This window comes from Ostrinia nubilalis, chromosome 26, assembly GCF_963855985.1.
Source record: "Ostrinia nubilalis chromosome 26, ilOstNubi1.1, whole genome shotgun sequence".
Classification (NCBI taxonomy): Eukaryota; Metazoa; Arthropoda; class Insecta; order Lepidoptera; family Crambidae; genus Ostrinia; species Ostrinia nubilalis.
In genome coordinates this window covers 6271274-6290661 of record NC_087113.1, presented here as the reverse complement: position 1 = coordinate 6290661, position 19388 = coordinate 6271274, and positions in this window count along the sequence as shown.

Here is a 19388-nt window from a genome sequence, read left to right as displayed (position 1 = left end):
AAGTAATAGATAGAATCAATATTTTAATTATTATTGCCTATTTGTATCGGCTGTCCTTACTTCGTGATGAGTTATTAATATCCTAAACTAAAATCGAACCAAAAGGAAAACAAATAGCCTGAAGTGACCTACTGACCTGAAACACCCTCAAAGTTTCTCTCCAACTATTACAAACAACTTCTTTAGTCTGCCTTGTTAAACTTCGTCCCTATTTCAAACAAGGCAACAACAAAAACTACAAGTTTATCAAAAATATTGAACGTAAAAGATGTTACGAGTAGTTGCGTTACTTTTTGCTTCTTTACAAAAACTTAACGCGCGGTAAGTTGCTTGCGTACCTAGTACCTACTTTTGTTTGTTTTGATGCCATACATTTTTAATGTTTCGTTAAGTTGCATTTTTGAGGTCTCGATCAAGGGGGCTATGATTAAATCAACATGTAAGGGAGAGTCTGCTAATTTGGACCAGTTTTTTTCAATCCCATTTTACACACAGTTTTCTTTTGTTTTTGCAATTGTCCATGGTATATAATAAAAGATACATTATTCAACTTACTATTTCATAAGTATTAATTAACATGATTGTTGTATATTTAGCACAAATTAACAAAGTACGAGTTCAGAGCTTCGGTCCAATTTAGCCAACCGGTTCGATAATTTGTACCACAGGGTTACTAAATTGGATTTCAATAAATTTCAAGCCTATAAAAAAACTATGGCAAAATATTATACGATACATTCTTAACAAATTAGGAAACGAAGAGGAATAGTAGTTAATAACATAGACAATCGATATTGTTTTACACGTTATCACGATTTTGAGTACAAGTTTTGTAATTCCAATTATCGTAACGCACACTTGTACCTAGTCTACTTTGCCAGTCTTTTGCTTTCATTTATTGTTAGTCAAACATAACTACGCTATTATAACTTCAAAATATTATTTATTAAAAACAATTCACAATTCTTTGGTAAAGTTCCATACAACTTGATGTGGTACAATTTAGCCGACTAGGTGATAGTGCTTTTAAAAAATCGGTAAAAAATATAGCTTATAAATACTGAAAAATGTTTCAAATAATTGTAATCCACACTAATTTACGCTTCTAAATAATATATTAGAAACACCCTGTGATTAAATTTAACAAAATTACAAACTAAACATGTATTGTCAAAAGTTACTTGAAAACAATGAAAAAATACTTTTCAAAATAAAACACACGTGTTTGTTGTCATGGCAAAAACCACATGGCCGATATTAATTGAATTTAGTTGTGTATCGCTGGGTGTTGCAATTACAGACATTCAATAAATACTTTACGAAATATGAGGGTGGTACAATTTACCCGGCGGTACAATATACCGAACTCTCCCCTATCATCTATACTTATAAAATTAATCTATAGCGAGGTCAATTCTGTACATGAAATATATTTTCAAAATAACTATCAGGGGGTAATTAGCGATCGATACTGATGCCAAAAATGCAATCAGTAAAATTTTTGTCTGTCTGTCTGTCTGTCTGTATGTTCCTTATAGAAACAAAAACTACTCGACGGATTTTAACGAAACTTGGTACAATTATTCTTCATACTCCTGGGCAGGTTATAATATACTTAGGAATTCCCACGGGAACAGGAATTAGCGGGAAAATCCTTTTGTATGAAAAATCTAAACCGCTTAAGTTACACGCTTGAAATTTGGCATGCAGGTACCTTAGTGAACTTAAAGCTTAGTTACAACAGGATATTGCAAAATTCCCACGGGAACGGGAGTTAGCGGGAAAAAACATTTGTATGAAAATATCTAAACCGCGTAAGATAGGTGAAGAGGGTAAAACGGGATCCACGCGTACGAAGTCGCGGGCGGCCGCTAGTGTATAAATAAAAGAAGAAGAGAGCGTAATTCTTCACCTTAACCCTCGCTGTACGAGGTGGGGTGTGACACACCCCAGTCCTTTAAAAATTGCCACAATTTTAAAAATTTGCAAGTGTTGAATTTGAAATTCTCAGTAGCTGGAATTATGAGACTGCTGCTTCGATCAGCGTTGCAAAATCAGTCCAGCGGTGACTACCAACTGAGTTAGATGCCTTTAAAATGCGTGTGGGTGTCACACACCCCACCTGGTACGGGACGTTGTTAAAAAGTTTAAAAAAAAAATCTAACAGTTTTGGTGTAATTTATATATTTTTAGCTTTGTCAATTGAATAAAATTCAATACAAATATTATTTTTCGTGATTACGGTATCTGAAATTTTCAAGCACTTTTAGTCAAATGAGATGACTTTTAGTGCGAATCTGGAAGTTTAGTACTGAGATCCGAAGATGTATGTGAACATACACTTATGGGCTACAATTTATACTTGGTGATACAATTTATGGGCTACTGAAATGGAATAACATATTTTATAAATAAATAAAATTGTTACGCTCCCATTTTATGCATTGAGCATACTCATTTTCTTTCATCAGAATTGTGGTAAATTGAAAACCGATGATCAAAACAAATTTATACCCTTCCAGTTTTTAATTTACTTTTAAATTATAAGTAAATACTTGTACTTTGTTAAATAAAAACGGTTGTCATAATTAAAGGCACTAATTAAAAATTATACATAGGAAACTGATTCCTAAATTACAAGAACAACGGAAATTGTGTCTTTTTGTTTTTTTATGATAAAAATATTATAATACAATTTTCAGCTCAGAGCATTTCTTAAACCTAATTAGCATACGTAAATAATCAATATTAAATATTAAATTCCACCTAAAAAAATGTTGAATGAAAATTTTATCACTTTGTATATTGGGGTGTGTCATACCCCACCTGGTACGGGACGTAACTTTTAGTCACCTCGTACACGGAGGGTTAAAGGCCGGCAACCTGTAACTCCCCTGGGACTGGTGTCTATGGGCGACGGTAATCAGTTACCATCAGGTGATCCGTCTGCTCGTTTGCCTCTCTCACATAAAAGAAAATTACGTTTGTTTCTATGGTCGCAGAAACCCATGTATTTGTATTAGGTATACTTCAACTAGTGTCGAAGCAAATATTTTGTTAGTCATTTCATTTCTTTAAAGTTAAAAAATAAAAAAGCCGCAACATTAGCCACTTAATTTAACCCATTAGTAGCTAACGGGTTAAATTCCATCTCAAATAACCATTCTTTTCCTCCTCCCTCTTTTTTCACGCATCAAAATACTAATGAGTATGAGTTTAATGATTTCAATGGAAATCGAAATTTTCTTACCACTAAGGATTCCAAGAAAGCTTTCCCATATCCTAAATAAATACAGCTTCAATATTGTCATTAATCATTGAAATAAACGTTTCAAATACGTTTCACCTCGATCAGAGTGGCATTAGCTGCTCAATCAATCCTAAGCCAATCGCGCATTTTATAAGCGCTTTTCAGACGGATTTAACACGTAATCCCGTTTGAAATGAAAATTAACGGTTATTGGGCTCGACACTCATTTATAACAATGCTTTGTTTTGTGTAGAATTCAAATTCAAATTTAAATTCTATAGAGCCTTTTCAGAGGACTATCATGTCTTTGTCGCAAATTGCATCTACACTACATACTTTTTAATTCATCATCATCATTCCACTGCTGAACATAGGCCTCCCCCAATGCTTTCCATGTTGCCCGGTTGGTAGCGGCCTGCGATCAGCGCCTTCCTGCTACCTTTACGATGTCGACTTTTTAATTATGATGCTATATTGCTAAGGTCATATCCCAGTTTCCATTAAAGCGGAGGGGAGAGGAGTCTCGTCTCCTCTCCGCTCCGCTTTAATGGATATCAGACCTTAGCTTAATGAGGCATGTGTAACATCAGAATCGTCAATTAATTAGTTTTATTCTGGGTGGAATGTTTAATGATGCCTCTTATTTGTCACCATTCGTTCCCACCGTTGTAACTCCTGTGTAGCCAGGATATACATACAGCTTAATCGCTAATAAAAACCCAACCAGTGAAGATCAAGTTTGTCCTGGGGGAAAGTTAGACCTCATCATCATCAGCCACAGGACATCCACTGCTGAACATAGGTTTCCCCCAATGATTTCCACAATGGCCGGTTGGTAGCGGCCTGTATCCAGCGCCTTCCTGCTACCTTTATGAGGTCGTCAGTCCACCTTGTACGTGGCTTCCAATCCAGAACCTTGTTAGTTAGACCTATAACGAAATTAATCACAGGAGTTCGAAGTAAGATCTACCTTTATCCATGAAATACCTTTATAAATAATACAATATTTATTACATAGAAAATACCCGTATCTTGCCTAAACTAAACAGGCAGAGCAAAGCAGCTACCGTTAAATTAACCCTTTAGCGTCCGAATGGCCGGTCAATTATCACCCGTCCCGCCTGTCCTACTGTCCCCACTGATAAATAATGTCGCGGGGAATCTGGGAAATTCAGCTGTTTGTCAAAATGCTAATTGGAGGTTTTAGTTGGAATTATTTAGTATTTGGCTATTTTCGTTAAGCTTAGACGTTCTACGGATAGTAGTGTATTTTCAGTAGATATTACTAATAGGTAGATTTTGCCGTATCACTTGAATTTAGGCCTGCCATAGAGAGATACTATTTATCGAACGCATCTCATCTCTCTGCCAAAAACCGGTATGAAAACTATTCCATAATTTTCACTGAGTCTCAAATTTATCTCTGCACCAAAATTAATTTTAATGTCTTAATCGATCTAGTGGTTTGATGATGATTGAAGCGTGCCAGAGAAAAAAAGCACTAGGTAAGTTCTTAGGTAGGTACCTACCTATTAGTTGAATAGTAGGATAGAATTTAACATCAACAAGTAGGAATACAAGTAGTGTAGAAATTAGATTGATTTACTTTTTTTTTTCACAGAGAGATATTATAGAATGAAAATAGCAAGACGCACAAAGAGAAAATAGTGAAATATTTCAATATTTTCTAGACATTTTCATTGGAGCTTTTTTTGTCATTTCACCCGCAACCTGCATGCAGACGTTAAATGCCAATGGCGGGGTTTAATTACATTTTTAAAATTCGTCGGTCGTTTTGGCCAAATTTGTTGGTCCCATGATTTTGGAGTAATTTTTCTCAACGCCAACATTGGCCGTAAAGTTGGTTATTGCGAATTTTTGAAGGGCTTCGCATTTTTTGGCTTGTGTTTAATTAATAAACGCATTTATTTTGTTAAGAGTAGGCGCACACCGTTGATTTTTCGTCGGCCGATAGTTGTGCCCGATTTTAATTTGTATGAAGAATCGGCCAAATCGAATCGGCGTAGAGTAAAGTTTCTTATTATTTGTGAAACTATTGGGTATTATTACGGTTAGGTAGGTAGGTATAGGTATAAGTAGAAAATTGTCCCTTGCCTTCACAATTTCAGACTGCTTAAGTTTTATTTAAATTAATTAGAATTTATCAGGTAAGATACAGGCCAAGAGCTTCCTCGTTGTGGATATAAAAATATTGCGTAAAAAATGTTAAAAATCAAAATCAAAATCAATCAAAATCAAAATCAAAATCAAAATCAAAATCAAAAAATATTTATTCAGTTTAGACCACAAGTGGCACTTATGAACGTCAATAGAAAATAATAAAAAAAGAAAGAAAGTTAATTAATACTATACTAATATACATACATTATTATTATTAGATTGCGGATTTAATATTATGAATCTGCTTACTGTAAAGATGTAAGTGGATTTTTTCATTTAAAAAATACTGAATGAAACTTTTCATCAAGTTTAGTTCAGTAATTTTGTACTGTATTTTTTAAAGAACAATAGAAAAATTTAAAACGATATCATAATACCGGGCAAAGCCGCGGTCTTAAGTTTTCACTTAAGGGGGTCCTGCACAGAATCCTTAAAATTGTCATATTTTTAAATCACGAGTGCTCTGCGATTAGTGACTTAAATACATCAAAGTAACTTGTGTAGGGTAGCCCAATCCTTGATCTAGGTCGCCGCCTTTTCGAAATTTTGAATAAATACGTAAAAAATTGACAAACAACATTTAAAATGCAGACATATGGAAAATTTATTTCTTCGAGAACTTTGTTAATTTAACGTATGAAGCAATAATTTTTATATGGAAATGTTTAAATTAATATTTTGAAGGTCGCCCCCTTTTTCGTTTTTGGTATTAATTCATTAATATTGAGAATTTTTGATTTTCCCAAAAAAACTTTGCCGTGAAGAAATCATCAGGCGTTTTGCTTTATCGTAGCTGTCAAGTGTCAAATGTGTGTTTGTCAATCCTTTACAGAGTAGTGTAGAGCGCAGAGCATGCAAATAGTATCTCTTTTGTTATGACTTCGATTGTTACGAAAAAATATTTTACTTATTTTATAGTTAATATGGCTAGAAAACCCTTGCAACCTTTCTTTGCCGTTCGTTCGTTTCAGCCGAAAGACGTCCACTGCTGGACAAAGGCCTCCCCCAAGGATTTCCACAAAGACCGGTACCACGCCGCTCGCATCCAGGTACCACCCGCGACCTTCACCAGATCGTCGGTCCACTTAGTAAGAGGCCTGCCCACGCTACGTCTTCCGGCTCGTGGTCGCCGCTCAAGAACATTCCTGCGCCAGCGGCCATCAGCTGTACGAGCTATGTGCCACGCCCGCTTTGGTTCTCCTACGGATCTCCTCATTTCTCCTCAAACGATCATAGCAAATGTTGTGATAGGGATAGAGACATGCGATTTTTGGTTTTACAAAGGTAATACGATAGAAAATAACATAAAGTAATAAAAACTACCTGTTATAGGGGCATTTTTTGGAGAAATTTATCAAATAACCAAAAGTACATGAATTTAAAAGCAGATTTTTTTCAAAAAGTATCATTTTTTTATTATTATTTTGTTGTCTTTTCCTGAGTATTTTATGTATTTTTTTAGTATCGCCTGTTATTTAGCATTATTACTGTTTTTATTTTATCAGGATATACCTCTTAGTGTAAAAGTTATTACGTTTTCTTTACAATAAGTAATCGGAAGGAAAAAAATTCTATAAAAAAAACCCTCTAAACATTTTTGACCTCTTTTAAATTATTTAGTACGTACGTAGTTTTTTAAATTATTTAAATCACTACAGTTAATTATTATTCCTAAATATTACGATTTTCCATTAAAGAAGAATAACAGTGCTATTGGAACAATAAACCTTGATTGCGACGATGATCGACCGAGCGTGTATAGAAATACGCGTGTGCTCACAAGCGCGTGGCGGCCGCCGGCCCTGACTGATTTGCAACTTGAAGTTGTCGCGCGCTGTAGGTAATTATCTCGGCGAGTGACGGAGGCCTGGTAGTAGGTACGCAGTATTTGCGTAACTGCTCATTATAGTTTGGAAGAGTTTAGTAAAAAAAAAATATTTCCAAACTATACTCGATTAGTTTCACACCCTTGCGTTCTGGCCATGTATAGAATGGAAAGACGCTACGTTAACAGCCTATTTGAATTGAACGTCTAGGAAAAATACTCTTTTACGAAACTTTTTTAACGCCTTTGTTCATCAGAAGAATCAATATTAGTTAGGATTTTTATTGTGTAAGAATTTTCGCAGCAATACCAACAAAAAATCAAATCCTTCCTTTTTCCTAATTAAAGTATTATAAACTCACGTTTTGTTTAGCAAAATTAGTGAAATGCGTGTTTTTACTCTGTATTGAGTCTCTTTTGTCTCTACTCTGTAAAGTAGTTTGTGTGCGATCGTGTTAGTTCGTTGCGCCACCGCTATCTCGGCTAGCAAATCGTAATTTTTCGTCGGCGCTGCACCCCCTTAATAAAGACTAGCTGCTAGTCTTTATTAAGTGAAAAAATACAATAAACACCACAACACCTAACATCATCAGGTCACCGAGTAATCACTTACGGTATCACACGACTAGGAAGCAATTACATTATGGGATTTTCTCTCATAGCGGCAACACTGTGGGTGTATTAATAGTGTGACAACTGAGGATATTAATTTTTTGGTATATTTTTAGATTTTTGTTGCTATCTCTTCTGTGAGTTCATATTTTAAAAGAAGATTGGCAAAATAGGGGTTAAGTCTGTTCTGATAAATCAAAATCTATATCGGTATCTAGGCCATGACTTTTGAAATGTAATTTTATTTAACAATATCAATAAAATAGAAGATATGGAAGGTAAAGTCACTTAAGAAATCAAAAGGTAAAGGTATGAAAATGAATAATCATCCGACAACATAATTTGGCTTACCATTTTTTACTGGCCGGCACTTTCAGAAAAGGTGGAGCCTGAATGAACTCCTTCGTTTCAATAAAGGTTCGGACAAACCAACGCGTGCAACCGGCGTGCACGATGGCGATGGCGATGGCGACCACTGCGCGTGCAAAAGTTGTTTCACACTGCCGCGACCGCGATCACTCCGCGTGCAGGTTGTCACTGTCACGCACACTGTCACTTTCGCTTTCCAGGCGTTTACAAATGTTGTTCTGCAGATAAAATTTCCTATCCCAATTTTATTTTACAATGTTATCTGATACCGATAGCGAAGTTGAAGAAGCATTATTATACTGTATTAAAGTCTTTATTATGGGTTGACACCTATCAGGGTTCTTGAGAGAACTAGAATAATTTGTTTATTAGGTACCTACATTAGAATAAATTCTCATGTGATTTTGATACTTTATTCTAAAACCTTTTTTATTATTCAAGTAGGTCAGACTAGTGGCATGTTATTATTTCATTTTTAATTAAGTAAAACCTTTTTAACAGATCCTACTTACTATTTATCTAGGTTGTTACATCTCCGATTTTAAAAAACAGAAACGTCAAAGCGACAAATTGCGCGATGATCGCTGATCGCTGCGTGCAGACGCTGCATAGATCGCCGCGACGAATGACAGGACGCGTTGATGTGAACACATCGCTACAAATTCATACACGCTGTCTGGTCACCATCGCCATCGTCATCGTGCACGCCGGCTGCACGCATTGGTCTGGCTGAACCTTAATACAAAACCGAAAATACAAGCGTAAATCGGCTAGTTTACGTCTTTTTCACTTTGTTACTCTACAACAGAAAAGTGAATTCTTGAAATATAATAATCCTGAGTTGCCACACTATGCATCAATGGTACCAATGTGTCTATATTCTCACGATTGTCACAGCGTCAGTTTTTTCCATATTTTCAAAGAGATGTCATCAAACTCCGGTATAAGGAACAATGGGAGATGCACATTGTCAATGAGTAGGATTTGTAATTAGCATGTCATTGTCAGTGAGCTTCCTTTTGTAATGAAAGTGCTGTATTGATAAGTAAAACACGATCAAGTCAAATAAAAAAATTGCATTGCAATACTTTATGAACATTCAATTGAGCAACAATTAATTTTATTGATCCTAAAGTCACAAAAAATAAATAACTGAGTAGTTATTAGATAATACTAACAGAAAACTAACAAAAGAACCTCCTCTTTTTTGAAGTCGGTTAAAAATAGGCAATTAGACATTTTAATGCTATAGAAAATCACAATAAAGCAAACACAAAGGCAAAAGACTAAGTAAGATGACAATGTTAACAGCATTGTTGTGTTTCGGCAGTTAGAGGTAAGATAGCTAGTTCCTCCGTGGTTGAGGATTCCGGGTGAAGCTCGCTTCCACCTTCGGCTTGATCGTCACTTACCATCAAGTGAGATATAGGCCAAGAGCTTCCTCGTTGTGGATAAAAAAGACAACCTGAATAAATGCTAAAAAAGCCACTCTGTCGCAATCTTAAAATTCAGTTGAATTGAAAAGCCACCTAAACCTGGTTTGTAACAGTAAACAAATATTAATTAGGTACCTACCCTATTTAAAATGGGTACTTTCTAAAATTACCCCAAAATTTCAATTTCACGCCCAACAGAGCATTATCAATTTTCAGCCTAAATTACTCCATAGTTACCTATCTAATTTTAATAACTGATAGCTGGATTCAATTAAAATTGTGTTCTATCTATTTAATTTTGCCATAGGATTATTTGAGTAGTGAAATAATTATAAATCAATCTTTGACACTATTATTAACAAAGGACAATGTTCGTTCTCCATACATTGTTCGCCTAAGAACCAACAATTTTGACATATTACTACCCGAAAGCGAAATAATACGATTCTGTGTGTAAGAACAATGATTCCTGATGGACACTTGCCATAAAATTAATGATTAAGAATATTAAATCACAGCGATTTTATAATATGTCGTTTATGACAACATGGCGTCTAATGTATTAAGTGAATGTATGAACACCGATTCGCGAAAAATGTTTTGTATTGTCGTCACGCCGAGTCGCAGCCAAATAGTATAAAATAATATAACAAGTTTTAGAAATACAACTCGGCATTCCACTTTTATAATATGCCCACATATTGCACGTAAATAAACAACATGAATCGTAGGTTGTTTCCACCCTTGTCATCTGACACATGAAATAAACTCCTATTGTATTATAGATATCGAAGCCGAATCGTATATAATAATAGAATGGGTTTTGGAGATCACTCGGGGTTCCACTTTTATAAAATACCTACATATTGCATAAAAATAACACGAATCATGAGTTATCTTTTCACCATTTACATCTGACACGAGATAACAAACTCCTATCTCCATGACTACCGTCGTAGTCTATGCCAAAGACTACAATATTTTAAGCAAGAAGTTTCAAACCTTAGCGGCTACGGTAACCCCTGGGCCACATACATCGTGATAACATTCGGTCGACACTGGAACGAAGTCTTGCGATTATGCAAAAAAGCATCGTATTCTAGTGCGGCTATATCACGTTCAACCGGGGTTTTAATTCGACTAAAGTCCTGACTAAAGACTGGAAGAAAATACGCCGCATTGTATGAGCACTTCGTGTTCGCTAAAGCGGCTTCAGATCTAGAGCCCACATAGTTTTCTTTCCAATAATATCCGCAAGTAGCGCTGCATGATCTTTACAACAAAAACGGCAATAGTTATTAAGGTGCCAAAATTATATGATTACTTTGGCACGGTATTATACACGTTCGAAGATTTGTCATTTTCATTCATTTCATCATCATCATCATCATTTCAGCCACAGGACGTCCACTACTGAACATAGGCCTCCCCCAATGACTTCCACATCGCACGGTTGGTAGCGGCCTGCATCCAGCGCCTTCCCGCTACCTTTATCAGGTCGTCGGTCCACCTTGTGGTGGGTTGACATTGCAGAATATGACTTTTGATAGGTTCATCATAGAATTCGGCGGGGATATCCTCACGGAGGAAGTTCGTAAAAGGGCGGAACAAGATCTTATAATAATGCAAGGCCGAAGCTGTAACGCGCGTGCTCCTACGTGTAATCCGGCGAGTATGCAATAAATAGTAATGTCTGGTAAATAGTGGTAATACGTATCGTTCGTTCGTTCGTTTCAGCCGAAAAGACGTCCACTGCTGGACAAAGGCCTCCCCCAAGGATTTCCACGAAGACCGATCCTGCACCGCTCGCATACAGGCACCTCCGGCGCGCGACCTTCACCAGATCGTCGGTCCACCTAGTGGGAGGCCTGCCCACGCTACGTCTTTCGGCTCGTGGTCGCCACTCAAGAACTTTCCTGCCCCAGCGGCCTTCAGCTCTACGAGCTATGTGCCCCGCCCCGTCTATGTCTATATGCGCTACGATTACAGGGTATCATTTTGCATAGTCGCAAGACTTCACTCCGCTGCTGTCAAATCAATGTCGCATAATGTTATCGCAATGTGTGTGGCCCTTGGCCAAATCACAGAAGCCTATGCGAAGAAAGAGCACTTGAATGACAATGAAAATCAGGGTTACCATTTTATAAGATCTCCTCACTATTGAGGGTAACAAAGTAACATTAATAATCTAGCCATTAATTACATTTATTAGGTACCTATACGAGAAAGTAAAGCAACATGCGGTTTTATTTTAATTTGTAAAATATTTGTAACAGTTTGTTCCAAGTTTAGTTTTACCACAGTATTGCTGTTTCAGCTGTCACTGTGAAGCTTTGGGAAAATAAATAAATACAAAAAATATTAACATAAATATTTATTTAAGTTTTTATGTTCATTATCATAATATGCCAATTTAAGTTACACTGTGTGACAGTCTTTGACACTAAACAAACTCTTCAGCTTAATAATACCTACCTACAGGGCGTTTTTATAGTTACTCTTGCTGATGAAACAAGAAGGGTTGATTCTACTACTAAAATACAACTACTTTTCTTACAGGACCAATATCAAATTCTCAAAAAAATTCGTGATGGTGATAATTTCTATGGAGAGGTTTTTTTTTATATTCGGTCTCTTGGGATAAGTTATTCCATTTGAGCAGTAGAATTAATCCTTTTTATTTGATCACATATAAAAATAATACAAGTGTGTGTCTTTAGGAAAACTTCTTCTTTGGTATGGTATCACTACGGAGTTATAATGTCGGCAACTCTGTATCACTGACTTGTAACTTTCAAACAGTATGAATAATAAGGGCACCACATTGGTTTTCTTTCTGAAAAAAGGCTTTCACTTTTAGTACTAACCCTTTAGCACTATTTCATTGAAATAAAAATACAATAAACGCACAGAAGACTGAAATTGAGTCAACTGGACGTGACATTTATAATTTGTTGACATTATGACAGTTTGACAAGACTAGGGATTGAAAAAGTTTTAATTGAAAAAGTAAAATGACAATTTATTAAAACGATTCACAAGGATATAATCGATTAAAAATATTTATAAAATGTTCTGATACTTGCCTGTAGCGATTATCCAATCCTGGTTTCTACTGAAAAACTACTTCGTGGCAAGATTTTAATAAAATAATAAAATCTTTATCTTCTCTTTCACAATCTTTAAAAGTTCATTTGGTCTATTATTAATGTGCTATGAATGAGGGTTTTCGCGATTGAAAAATCCGCGAGATGGCAATACGTAGACGCGAGGTCCAAATGCTGCATGATTGGTGGATATCTGTCAATGTCATGTCAAAAATAACCAATCATGCAGCATTTGGACCTCACGTCTACGTATTGCCATCTGGCGGATTTTTCAATCGCGAAAACCCTCATTGGCATAGATTATGAGAGACTGGCAACTATACTAGGTTGATATAATATGTTTCTCACACTTCAACTGGCATTGGATTCAACATCGGATTCTGACACTTTTACAGTTATGATACCATGAATATCAGTTTATGGTCCTAATTATTTTTATTTTATTTACGACCTTCGACCAGTTGGACACTTTAGATAGCTTCTTGTAATAGTGTCAATATCTTTTTAGCTTTTAACGCAAATCTAGTCTTCAAAGCAGTTTAATCGATTTATTTTATTTTCAAAATCGATATTTTATTGTCTATGATGGCCGCAGGAACATCACTATACATGGACTCCCAGCAATAAAGTACGGTAATGCCTCGTACAGATTTTATCGGCAAAAATTATGGAACTTGATAGGTTTTAGACCATGCCACGCACCAAAACGTCCGGAAGTTGTAATAGTATTATAGAATAAACGTTAAAAGACTTATTTATTTAATTTTTCAATGCTTAAGTGTCCATTAGAACGAAAGGGTGCTTAATGTATTAAAAAAAATAGAAAATAATTATGATGGGTTAATGTTTTTTGGCGGTTTTTTAGGCGGTTTCTGACAATGTCCTTTGTTCAATAATAACAATGTAAATGCAAAATAATTGACAGGGATTTTTAAAGAATACCTACGAGTTATGTGATTGTTGATTGGTTTGGAAATGATTTAATTGGGAGTAGTAGCTTTAAGGCGGTTTATGTCTTTGGTATCTAAGTTGAAAACTGGTGATCTGACAAACAAGAGTAGTTAATTATTAATTATAATATCTAAATATTATATAACTCAAAGGTGACTGTCTGACTGACTGAAATTTGATCTATCAACGTACAGCCCAAACCACGGGACGGATCAGGCTGAAATTTGGCAAACAGGTAGGTAGATGTTATGACGTAGGCATCCGCTAAGAAAGGATTTTACGAAACTCCACCCCTAAGGGGGTAAAACGGGATCCACGCGTACGAAGTCGCGGGCAGTCGCTAGTCATAAGACGTCTCATTGGCCAAAAAAATCGATGAATAAAAACTTTTAAAAACTCGCTTCTCTCCAAGCAGGCAAAAACTGAACAAAGTTATGTACTAGGACCAATGTTACTTTGGACATGAACTGACTTTGTATCTAGTTAAAAACGTAGCCTATATATGTTTTAATCCAGGTTGTCAGCTAACTCCATACCAAATTTTATGGAAATCGCTCCAGCCGTTTAGACGTGAAGAAGTAACAAACATACTTAGTACACACTCACAAACTCGGTTAAGATCTTAGCCTAAGAATAAGACTGGTACAATCTAAGTCATTGATCTACTATTATTTGACTGTAGATTCATACTCTCCAGTTCCAAGACAAATAAATGTGACCTGTTTGTTACCTACTTAACAACCGCCTATGTCGTAGTCGTAGTACTTATAACTTCCTACGAAATCTCTTATTTTTCTAACAAACCAATTATTTACTAAGCAACCTAAATCTCAAGCAGCAAAAAACCGTTAGATAAAATGTCTTAATCACGAAAAATCCCCAGACAAATCCTAACAAATTGGATAAATTCACAAGAAATATTTACAATTTTCCACCTAATCCGTCTTGTTTGAAGAAAAATGCTTTTAATCCATATCAATTAGTTAGATAGATAACGTGGGGACAGGCTATAAAAATCTCACCTTTAATGGCGTTGAAGACATCAAGACATCTGTATCACAGCTTATTTGTAAGTGAAAAAAAGTAATTTTGCAGTCCATAGAGTATTTCCGAACGCCTGCGAAAAAACAATAGCAAAGATACGCAGCGATGTAAAACGCGGTAGCAGAAAAAGTGTAGGATGTTTCAAAGAAATGTCAACGCTACGTCGGGCAGGAACGCGATTTGGTCACGCAAGGCTTTGTATTTAAAATAGATGGTATTGCAGGCAAATTTCGTCCTTAAATTCGGGTGTTATGGGCGAGAATTGATGGGTATTTGAAATTAATGCCATTTGGCCTATTGAGCGGCATTCGGCGGTTATAATGACAAATGGTGGCAAGGATTTAGCACCACTAATTTCGGCGTAAATTGATACGTAAAATAAACAACGGGGCTTGTTTTGTAGGGATTATTAGCCTATGATATAGTTAGAAATTAGAATAGACAGTGGAAATGCTTAGTTATTTTCAAGATTTTGTCCGCGGTTTCAATCTGTCGCAGATAGATTTTATACCGTGTGATTTACCTACACACGTGTCCCGGTTTCTAATACCAGGAAAAGCCATCCTATGTTTCCCTATAGGTTTTAAGCTATCACTGTGCCAAATTTCATCATAATTGGTGCAGTGGTTTTAGCGTGAAAACGACAACAGACAAATAATAGACTTAACTTCTTATTTACTTTGATTAATTTACATGAATGTTACTATTTACTTTCATTTGTTTATTCATTGTGTTGTTTTCCTTGAAATGTAGGTTAAATAAAATACAGATAAAAACATAAGAATTATATTGGATTTACTACTTAATTTACTAAAAATTGGGATCGTGTTTCCGAGAAGAGTGGATTAACAACAACTCGTTTTTGGAAATAATAAAACAATAAATAATGTTTTCAGAAAGGTAAAAAGAATTTTGTATACCAGTTGCCCTTAAGCTAGGTATTTAGTTAATCTGATAATATTTTTGTAACTTTTTTATACCTATACTAATCTACACTAACTACACTGGCATTTGCCCAGTTTTGGACGTCTTTCGGCTGAAACGAACGAACGAATCTACAATAAAAGTTTTGTATTAATATTATAATATTTTATGTATTATATTAGTATACATTTTATGTATTTGTAATATTTTGCACCGCCTACTTAAATTCTCTGTTTTGTCTAATTTTCTGGTTAGCTGGAAGATAATGCCACATGGCATTAAGCTCGCCTGTTGTACCACTGTTTATTATGGTGTGCAATAAAGATTTTAAATAAATAAATAAAATAAAACGTCCCTCTCGTATCTCTATCAGTCGATTGTTTACATTATAGAGTGTGTAGAATAGTCTAGAATCTAGATTATCAGGTGTGTAGGTCATTTAGACGAAGCACATTGCCTCTATGTTAGTTAATCGAAGAGCTATTTGACTGATGGTACTTTACCGATGAGCTATATCGACAAACAGCTAAATACTCGTATAGGTACGTAGTTATTCGATCTACTAGTATGTGCCCCGATAACTCACACTGGCAGTCCTATAGCTAATACTTAGACATGTCGATTGTCGAACTTATGATAATATGAAAGAGTTTCTACTACGAGGTCTCACAGTGTGGATGAACAGGGTGACACACGAACCAATTACAAAGCTCTATTCAACGCTGTGCGTTCGATTTGCTGCTTCACTTAAGCAAACATCGTTTGTGAATACGGGTGTCAGTGACAGACCGAAATTTAAAAACTAATAGGTACTGTAAATACGGGCACACACTAGGCGACACGCGACAGCGTCAATTCGGTGACTAGACGCCTATTGTAGACAATATCATCATTTAGAATAGGCGCGTCAAAGTCGCTATCACTTTTGCCGTCGCCGTCGCTGTCGCTGTCGCCTAGTGTGCTAATTAAACGAGTCCCAATTTTACCACTACTTTTATTGTAAGTACTAAGCTTACTCTACACTCTTGTAGTATGTCGTGTAGTCCCTAGCCAAGGTTTAGACACGTCGGAACCCGACACGCACAACGACTGTCTCCTCAAAGGGAAACCCATTAGCATATTAAAATGATAAGAAAGATGGCGCAGTTGCTGGGCCCTTAGCACGAAATTGTGTTCTCAGAAGGTGGATGTAAACTTTGAATTCTTGAGGTCTTCGGTATATCATCATCATCATCATTTCAGTCAAGGACGTCCACTGCTGCCAACAGCAGTACACTTTTTAGTATCTAGTAAATTAGAGAAGGTCCTGCTCCTGCAATGGAAGTTCTATCAGCAACCTCATTTAAGTTCGTTCGTTTTAACCAAATGATGTCCACAGCTGGACAAAGGCCTTCTCCAAGGTTTTCCACAATGAACGGTCCTGCGCTGCCCACATCCAGGTTCTTCCCGCGACCTTGTGGTCGCCACTCGAGAACTTTTCTGCCCCAACGGCGATCGTCTCTACGAGCTATGTGTCCCTCCCACTGCCACTTGATTTTGTCTTCCACTTGAAAGACTTCCCCTTTTTCAGCATTTTTACTGTAAACTCCTAGTATATGAGGTACCTAAAATATGTTTGTAAGCAATATCCGGGATTACTCGACACTGTAACGAATTTCAAAGCTAGTTATTATTTCGTGCTAGCCCCACCATAGCGAGGCCGGCTCACTAGCACCGTTGAATTTCAATTTTCAGGCAAACCGCAATTGAATTTTTAACTAGTTCCGAGTATGGCGAATTGTGTATTATTTTGATAAATAATAACGATGTTTATGATATGGAAATTGACTGGAAGCGATTATTATTGATGAAAAATAATCCTTTGTTTTTGGATTATGGTAATTACCTCTTTTGAATATTACAAAATAATTTTAAATACACGTGTAAGTGATAGCATTATCGTAGCAACACAAAATTAATTAATTTACTATTGAGAAACTTCAGTAACTAAATAAATAATTTTTAAAAAATCCTCCATTTGCTTCTGTGTTAAATTAGAGGGTCGTGATCACTGCAGTGAATATAAATGACATAATGATCTATATACTTATAATAAATCTGTAGAGAGGTCAATTCTATACATGAAATATATTATCAAAATAACTATCAGAGGGTGATTAGTGATCGATACTGATGCCAAAAATTCAATCAGTAAAATTTTTGTCTGTCTGTCTGTCTGTCTGTCCGTCTGTATGTTCCTTATAGAAACAAAAACTACTTGACGGATTTTAACGAAACTTGGTACAATTATTCTTCATACTCCTGGGCAGGTTATAGTATACTAAGGAATTCCCACGGGAACGGGAATTAGCGGGAAAATCCTTTTGTATGAAAAATCTAAATCGTTTAAGTTAGACGCTTGAAATTTGGCATGCAGGTACCTTAGTAAACTTAAAGCTTAGTTTTTTTTTCATTTATTTCCAAATAAAAAGAATTACAGACTAAATTTGTTTTGACAGCATTCAGGTACATTCTGATACAGTTACAACAGGATATTGCAAAATTCCCACGGGAACGGGAGTTAGCGGAAAAACACATTTGTATGAAAAAATCTACACCGCGTAAGATAGATGAAGGGGGTAAAACGGGATCCACGCGTACGAAGTCGCGGGCGGCCGCTAGTGTTGAAATAAATAATAACACTAATACATGCTCAAGGGTTGGGTTTTGTATAGTGAATTTAAAGACGTTATGTTTTTTCTAACGATAATCAGTGGTGCAGACAAAATAAAAGACTTTTAAGGCTTTCCTTTTTTTATAGAAAAATAGCACCTATTTTAACTAAGATGACAAGCTTGATGTGTCCTCAAAATAATAATGGCTGCTACTATTTACCTAGATTTATGGAAATGCAAAAAACTCTACGATTCGTTCGTTCGTTTCAGCCAAATGACGTCCACTGCTGGACAAAGGCCTCCTCCAAGGTTTTCCACGATTAATTTACGTCATTCTAAAGATACATAATAACACTCGTTAGCACATCAACCTGTACATTGACGTTGCATAATCGCCCTTATTTCAACTACATAAGAGTGTTACTTGATGTGCAGTCTGTACAGCTAATCTATGACGTCACTTTCCCACCGCTTGCCCCAGCGGACAAAATTAATAATGAAGTTAATTTACTTTTCTAATTAACCTGATTTTATCCTTAATTAAAAGCTAGAAGTAACTTTCGGATATTTTGTAGGCGATGTGACATTATATTTTGGAGTAGATAAATATTTGTATTTATACAGGGTGTTTGGGCTTGAGCTTTCAATTAGACCATGAGAGAGGGCGTAATGTGAAAAGATAACAACCTTTTAAATTTTAAAACATTTAAAGATTAGCAACATAACAAACATTTGTTAAAGAAAGAAAGATTAAGTAAGAAATTAAAGATAGAGAAAGTATCAAGTCGTTTCAGTTACAGTGTTAGGTTTCTTGTTCTTCCATAAGATAGATTAAAATTTATAACACTGAGACCACAATACAGTTTTCAGAACCTTTTGAAGCGCCATAATAGGCGTCTGACAGGTGCTTCAACCAAACCAACGCGTGCAGATCGCCATCGCCGGCGCGATCATAGGCCAATTCATTTAAAAAATAAAGGAATGTTTTCTTTGAGTAGGTATTTTTTTTATCTACAGTATTGAGACTACTTTCCC